The following is an 8384-nucleotide window of genomic DNA, read 5'->3' on the forward strand; positions in this document are numbered from 1 at the left end:
TGCACTCCAGCCCGGGTGACAGAGTGAGACCCTATCTCCAAAAATATAAAAAATAGAATAAAATAAATAAGAGATCTAGGCAGTGATAATTAAGGTGCTCAAAACATGAAGTGATAAACTGATGGGAAATTTTATAATGGCTGACACCACCTGAATCTACTGATCAATCTTAACATCTCCTAAAGAGAACTAACCACAGTATGTGTTGCTTCTTGTGACGCATACAGTAGGAAGTACATACCACTATCTATGCAATGTTCTTGACAGAAAAATCAAACCTGAATCTGACTATGTATGTAGAATTACCCAGCAGTTTACAGGTAATACAGGGGACAAAAGAACATGTTAAATAACACCACAAGGATACAATCAGCAACATCCAAAATATAGGAAGTTCTATAAGAAAATGACCCAGTTTTGTCAGCAAATAAAGTGTATGGGATGGAGGAAGGGAAATGAGTCCAATAAATTAAAAGAGAATTAACAAGCTTCACAGAAATCAAATATAATGTGTGGACACTGTTCAGATATTGATTCGAAAGAACTGTTATAGAAAGAAAAAATTTGAGATAATTGGAAAAATTTGAATGCTGAGAGGATATTTGATTTTATGGATTTATTGTTAATTTTTTTGGCGTGATGACAGTAATAGTTTTTTTTTAAGAGTTCTTATCTTTTAGAGATACATACAAAAATATTTACTAGTGATATATCTGGGGTATATTTCAAAATAATTGGGAGGGGGTGGTCAGAGGTAGTGGGGAGTGTAGCTGAAATATGATTGGCCATGTCTTGATAATTATTGAAGCTGAGTGATGGGTATATGGGGATTCATTAAATTATTCTCTCCACTTTTATATACATTTTAAAATTGGCATAATAAAAGCTCTTAGGCTGGGCATGGTGGCTCATGCCTGTAATCCCAGCACTCTCGGAGGCTGAGGCGGGCGGATCATGAGGTCAAGAGATCAAGACCATCCTGGCCAACATGGTGAAACCCCATCTCTACCACTAAAAATACAAAAATTAGCTGGGCGTGGTAGTGCACGCCTGTAGTCCCAGCTACTCAGGAGGCTGAGGCAGGAGAATCACCTGAATCCAGGAAGCAGAGGTTGCAGTGAGCCGAGATCGCGCCACTGCACTTCAGCCTGGCGACAGAGCAAGACTCCGTCTCAGGAAAAAATGAATAAAAATTTAAAATAAATAGTGTTTAAAAACCATAACAGTGCTAGAAAACAGGTACCATTCACAGGTTATAAATTTTGTGAAGGCCGGGCGTGGTGGCTTACGCCGCCGCACTTTGGGAGGCTGAGTCAGGCAGATCACCTGAGGTCAGGGGTTCGAGACCAGCCTGGCCAACATGGCAAAACCTCGTCTCTACTAAAAATACAAAAATTAGCCGGGTGTGATGGCGCACACTTGTAGTCCCAGCTACTCGGGAGGCTGAGGCAGGAGAATCGCTTGAACCCGGGAGGCAGAGGTTGCAGTGAGCCGAGATCGCGCCACTGCACGACAGCCTGGGCAACAGGGTGAGCCTCCGTCTCAAACAAACAAACAAAAAAATGTGAAATTCAGGACATCTGAAAAAACAGATTGGAAGAGAAATAGGAGGATAGAAACCCACAGATCAGTCATCAGAAGGGTTCTTGTCAAAGGAGCCTGGGAGAAAGGGGGAAGGGGTGATATGGCTGCCTAATGTTCTGTATTTTCAAAACTTATCAGCATGACTAGAGACAATTAGATTCCTTTCTCTCCACCATGCCCTTTTCTCCCTCACCTGAACAGAACTGCTAGCAGTAAAAGTCTAAGAATGTTCTCTAAAGAAACTGGCCCTACGGAGGGTGTCAAAACCGGAGAAGTAGAACTGGCACTATTCCAGGGACAGGAAATAGAAAACACAAAACAGCCGCATCCCTCTAGCTCTCCAGTAGGTCCTCCATCCAACTGCACTTGCCTACTCCTCCTCCTCCTCCCCACCAGCTATCAAGGAAGCCCTCCTGCTGCCAAAACCTGCCCCTTTCCACAGAGCCTGTGCCCAGCCCTCCTCTTCAAAAACAAATATGGCATGATTTCCACTGGCCTTGATTTTTCAATTTTTTTTTGTTTTTTGTCTTTTTGGAGACGGAGTTTCACTCTTGTTGCCCAGGCTGGAGTGCAATGGCATGATCTCAGCTCACCATAACTTCCGCCTCCTGGGTTCAAGCAATTCTGCCTCAGCCTCCTGAGTAGCTGGGATTACAGGCATGCGCCACCACGCCCTGCTAATCTTGTATTTTTAAACGGGGTTTCTCCATGTTGGTCAGGCTGGTCTTGAACTCCCAACCTCAGGTGATCCGCCCGCCTCAGCCTCCCAAAGTGCTGGGATTACAGACATGAGCCACCACGCCCGGCCGATTTTTCAATGTTTTAAAATGTTAACTATGTGTATCTTTTGTGTAATGACAAGAATGCACAGTGAAAGGACACTAACATGCATTTTCAAAGTTCTCTAATTCCGTTTTTAAGAAATCACATTTTGAGATACATTTACAAAATTTTAAAACTCCAAGGTAAAAAAAAAAAAAAATCCACAAAGCTTTCAAAGAAGAAAGGTTACTCAAAAAGGTTCAAAATCAGACTGACATCACACAACATCAGATGCTAACACATTAGAATATAATGGAGCAATGTCTTCAAAATTCTAAGGGAAAAATATTGTCAATCTTGAATTGTATGAGAACAAAAGGTAATTTAAGACACAGAAGAACTCAGGAAGTTTACCTCCCACACCCTGTAAGAATTACTCAAGAAAATAGTTTAACCAAAAATATAAGTAATCCGAGAAAGAAGACGATATGAAATAAGAAACGGGCTGGGCACAGTGGCTCACGCCTGTAATCCCAGCACTTTGGGATGCCGTCCCTACTAAAAACACAAAAATCAGCCAGGTATGGTGGCACGCACCTGTAATCCCAGCTACTAGGGAAGCTGAAGCAGGAGAATCACTTGAACCCAGAAGGTGGAGTTTGCGGTGAGCCGAGATCACACCACTGCACTCCAGCCTGGGTGACAGAGCAAGACTCCGTCTCAAAAAGAAAAAAAAGAAAGAAACAGTAGGTGGTGCTAAATCTGACCCAGACTGAAGGTGGGGACAGGAGGATTAGAAAAAAATTAAGAGGCTTTCAGCCGGGCACTGTGGTTCACGCCTGTAATCCCAGCACTCTGGGAGGCTGGGGTGGGCAAATCACCTGAGGTCAGGAGTTCGAGACTAGCCTGGCCAACATTGTGAAACCCCCCTCTCTACCAAAAATACAAAAATTAGGGCCGGGCATGGTGGCTCACCTGTAATCCCAGCACTTTGTGAGGCCGAGGTGGGCGGATCACTTGAGGTCAGGGGTTTGAGACCAGCCTGGCCAACATGGTGAAACCTCGTCTCTAGTAAAAATACAAAAAAATTAGCTGGGCGTGGTGGCGTGTGCTTGTAATCCCAGGTACTGGGGAGGCTGAGGCAGAAGAATCGGTTGAACCCAGAAGGTGGAGGTTGCAGTGAGCTGAGATCGTGCCACTGCACTCTAGCCTGGGTGACAGAGCAAGACTGCGTCTCCAAAAAAAAAAAAAAAAGCCAGGCGTGGTGGGTGGTGGCACACGCCTGTAATCCCAGCGACTTGGGAGGCTGAGTGAGGCAGAATCACCTGAACCCAGGAGGTGGAGGTTGCAGTGAGGTGAGATCGCACCACTGCACTCCAGCCTGGGTGACAGAGCGAGACTCTGTCTCAAAAAAAAAAAAAAAAGAAAAAATTAAGAGGCTTTATTACATCTTGATGCCTTGAGAATTCTCTATTGAATGGTGAAGTTTTATAAACATTTCCTTTTCTATGGAGCTAAGCCCACTACTCGATTCTACAGTGATGTTCATGTAAAATCATTGTGAATTCTGTTCATTTTTCCTTTTGAAGTGTGATTACCGACACAGTTGGATTTATTTTTGCCATTTTATTTTATGCTTCCTCTTTACCCTACTTTACGCTTCCTTCTTTTTCCTTTCCTGCCTTTGTTAAGACTGAATTGCTTGTTTGTAAGTTCGAAATGTTATTTGTTCACAACTAAAAGTAATGCATTTACGGACTGCCCTTAAATTTTTAATATGCATGCACACTCAGAGTGTGAGGTTAATCAACATTTTGGAACAACACGAGCACTTTATACAACTTCAAATATTTCAGTTCTGCACTTAAGTTTTATTGCCCACCCGCCACACCACCACCCTTGTAGACACAATTATTATCATGCAGCATTGGCTTAGATTTACCCACTGTAGCAGACTGTTGATGCCCCATACAGACTCCTTTTGTTGGGCCAGTACACCCACTAGCCAGCTCTAGTATTATTTGACAGTTAGAACGTTCTCTTGAGGATTACTCCCATTAGGACAGGGCCTATCTGGCTGGGAGGTCACCCACCCTAATCTCTGAGGGGACACTGCAGCAAATGCCCGACTGACTCAGTGATAGAAAAAGCCAGCTCCCGCCGGGCACGGTGGCTCACGCCTGTAATCCCAGCACTTTGGGAGGCCGAGGTGGGCCGGTCACAAGGTCAGGAGATTAAGACTAACACGGTGAAACCCGTCTTACTAAAAATACAAAAAATTAGCTGGGTGTGGTGACACACTCCTGTAATCCCAGCTACTCGGGAGGTTGAGGCAGGAGAATCGCTTGAACCCGGGAGGTGGAGGTTGCAGTGAGCCGAGATCAGCCACTGCACTCCAGCCTGGGCAACAGCGAGACTCAGTCTCAAAAAAAAAAAAAAGGAAAAAGCCAGCTCCCTTGCCACAGGAAAGATAACTCAGTGATGCCACTATTAGCTTTCTATTGCAGCTGTAACAAATTATTAATAACGCAAACCTAACAGATTAAAACAACACAAATAAATAGCTAGGCAGAGTGGCACATGCTTGTAATCCCAGCTCCCCAGGAGGCTGAGGTGGGAGGATCACTGGAGGCCAGCAGTTGGAGACCAGCCTGGGCAACACAGCAAGACTCCCTCTTTAAAACAAAACAAAACACACACACACAAAAAGAAAAAGGCCTGGTGCAGTGGCTTGTGCCTGTAATCCTAGCACTTTGGGAGGCCAAAGCAGGAGGATCACTTGAGTGCGGGAGTTCCAGACCAGCTTGGACAACATAGTGAGACCTTGTCTCTATTTTTTTTTTTTTTTAAAAAGCACATACACACAAATTTATCATCTTACAGGTATGGAGATAATAAGTCTGGCATGGGCCTCACTGGGCTAAAATCAAGGTGTCAGCAGAGCTGTGTTCCTTTCTTGAGGCAATGGAATCCATTTTCTTGCCTTTTCCAGCTCTAAGAGGCTACCAGCATTCCTTGGCTCATGGCTCCCTTCCTCTATGTTCCAGGCCAGCAGTATGGCCTCTACCTGACCATTCATTATTCTGTAGTCACATCTGACTCTCTTCTTCCTCTTTAAAAACCTCTGTGATCACACTGGGCCCCCCAAGATAATCCAGAATAATCTCTTTATTTGAGATCAGTTGATTAGCAACCTTAACTCTCCTCTGCCATGTAACCTAACATATGCACAGATTCAGGGGATTGAGACATGGACATCCTTCAGGGCCATCATTCCACTGATCACAGTGCCTTTCATGCTTCAGAGCTATTTGCAGGTTCAGGCTAAGGCTACAGTCCAGCTGAACTCACATAAAAGGATCTGTAAGAAAGTTGCATCCGTCGGGCGTGGTGGCTCACGCCTGTAATCCCAGCACTTTGGGAGGCTGAGGTGGGCAGATTACCTGAGGTCAGGATTTCTAGACCAGCCTGGCCAAAATGGCGAAACCCTGTCTCTACTAAAAAATACATAAAAATTAGCCGGGCGTGGTGGCACGTGCATGTAGTCTCAGCTATTTGGGAGGCTGAGGCAGCAGAATCACGTGAACCCAGGAAGCGGAAGCTGCAGTGAGCTGAGATCACACCACTGCACTCCACACTCCAGCCTGGGTGACAGAGAGAGACTTCATCTCAAAAAAAAAAAAAAAAAGAAAGTTGCATCCTTATTCAACAGTAAACAGTATTTGTCATAATAATGTGTAAAACTTCAAAGGAATTTAATAAATTGGTAGACAAGAATGTGAAAAAGAAGGTGTTATAGAGCTAACTCCACATAGGAAGTTCAAGTCATTTATCATAATAGGAACTCTAAAAATTACGGTTGTAGTAAATGCCAACAGAAACAACTCTTATAGTTGAAACTTCTCTGAGAAAAAGCCACTAAACTGGAGAGAGGTGAAGCAGAGAAATGCTTTTTTTTTTTTTTTAATTGACAGAGTTTTGCTCGTTGCCCAGGCTGGAGTGCAATGGCACAATCTCGGCTCACTGCAACCTCCACCTCCCAGGTTCAAGCGATTCTCCTGCCTCGACCTCCTGAGTAGCTGGGATTACAGGTGCGCGCCACTACGCCTGGCTAATTTTTTGTATTTTTAGTAGAGACAGCGTTTCACCATGTTGGCCAAGCTGGTCTTGAACTCCTGACCTCAGGAGATCCACCGGCCTCAGCCTCCCAAAGTGCTGGGATTACAGGCATGAGCCACTGCACCTGGCCAAAATGCTCCTTTTCTTTAGGCTTCTAAAGCATTTCTCTGCTTTAATAAAAGCAACATAAAAAATAAATTCAGTGAATGAAGCAGAAAGGTTAAAAAGAAAAAGCCCTCTAAAATAGCAGTAACTTATTAATTCTAAATTCCTATTCTTTTTCTAACTATAAATTAGTATGTACTCACTGTAAAGACTTTGGACAATATAAAAATATTGGGAAAAAAGTGAAAATCCTGTATGTCAATCTCTCAAAGATAACTACTATGAATATTTGTGTGTATATTTATGCTCAGCTGGGTATTTTTTCCAAAAAATGGAATCACACTGTAACCTGATTTATCACTAACATGTGGATATCTTTCTAGACGTATACAGCTCTACATTGCTCTTAATAATTGTATACAGCTGGGCACAGTGGCACACACCTGTAGTCCCAGCTACTCAGAAGGCTGAGGTGGGAGGTTTGCTTGAGCCCAGGAATTCAAGGCTGTAGTGTTCGACGATCACACCTGTGAATAGCCACTGCATTCCAGCCTGGGCAATGCAACAAGACCCTGTCTCTTTAAAAAAAATTGCATAGAATTCTATCATTTGAATATGACATAATGCAGTAATAATAACTTAACAAAAACCAGGAGGGAAGACAGACTCTATTGTCTTCATCTTTCATTACAGGGAATTAGCAGATATTACCTAAAGTTGGTAAATAAAGACTAAAAAATTAAAGTATAACATTTAAAATAAAGGCAACCACTAGAAAAACTAAAAATCTATTAGCAATCAAAAGAAAGAAAGGAAAAACAACGAATGTATACAAAATTCCTCTCCTTTCAGAGTGGACATTCAGCATATACTGTCCAAACTTAGATAATTAAAGTAAGTATATTAAATATATATTTTAAAAGATTTTTTAAATTATTATTTTTTTTAATAGAGATGAGGTGGGGGTGGGGGGGGTCTCACTTTGTTGCCCAGGCTGGTCTTGAATTCCTGGCTTCAAACAATCCTCCTGCCTCCAAACAATCCTCCTGCTTCAACCTCCCAAAGTGCTAGGATTACAGGTGTGAGCCACCATGCCCGGCCTCAAAAAAAAAAATTTTTTTAAAAATATTGGTTGTTCCATAAAAGGGAACGAGGATGGGCATTAATGTTATACCTTTATGTTACCACAAATGTACCTACTATTATAAAAAGATATTCATAATATGTAACTGAAAATAGCTACTTATGAAATAGAACATAAACTATGACTCAATTTTTATATAATATACACATATACATGATCATACACAGAAAGAAAAGACCCCAAGGGCTACACACCAAGATATGAACAATAAGTATCCCTAAGTCCATATTATAAACTTCTGGCCAGGCGTGGTGGCTCACGCCTGTAATCCCAGCACTTTGGGAGGCCGAGGTGGGCGGATCACGAGGTCAGGCAATCGAGACCATCCTGGCTAACACAGTGAAACCCCGTCTCTACTAAAAATATAAACTTCCTATCTATTCTTTATGTTGATTTTTCTATAATGAATATATTTTATTCATATGATATTTGAAATGAGAAAACAAATTAAAAATCATGTATTTTTGTAAGGGGGTCTGGGGAAGATTATAATAAAATTAAAAATCAGTCAAAATGTTCCTACATATCTTTCAAAGCCTCAGCCTCAAAATAGATATACTCCATATACACAAGTTTGTTTGTGTTTGTTTGGTTTGTTTTTTTTTTTTTTGAGACATCTTGCTCTGTCGCCCAGGCTGGAGTGCAGTGGCGCGATCTCGGCTCACTGCAA

The sequence above is a fragment of the Pan troglodytes genome, chromosome X, assembly GCF_028858775.2.
Source record: "Pan troglodytes isolate AG18354 chromosome X, NHGRI_mPanTro3-v2.0_pri, whole genome shotgun sequence".
Taxonomy (NCBI): domain Eukaryota; kingdom Metazoa; phylum Chordata; class Mammalia; order Primates; family Hominidae; genus Pan; species Pan troglodytes.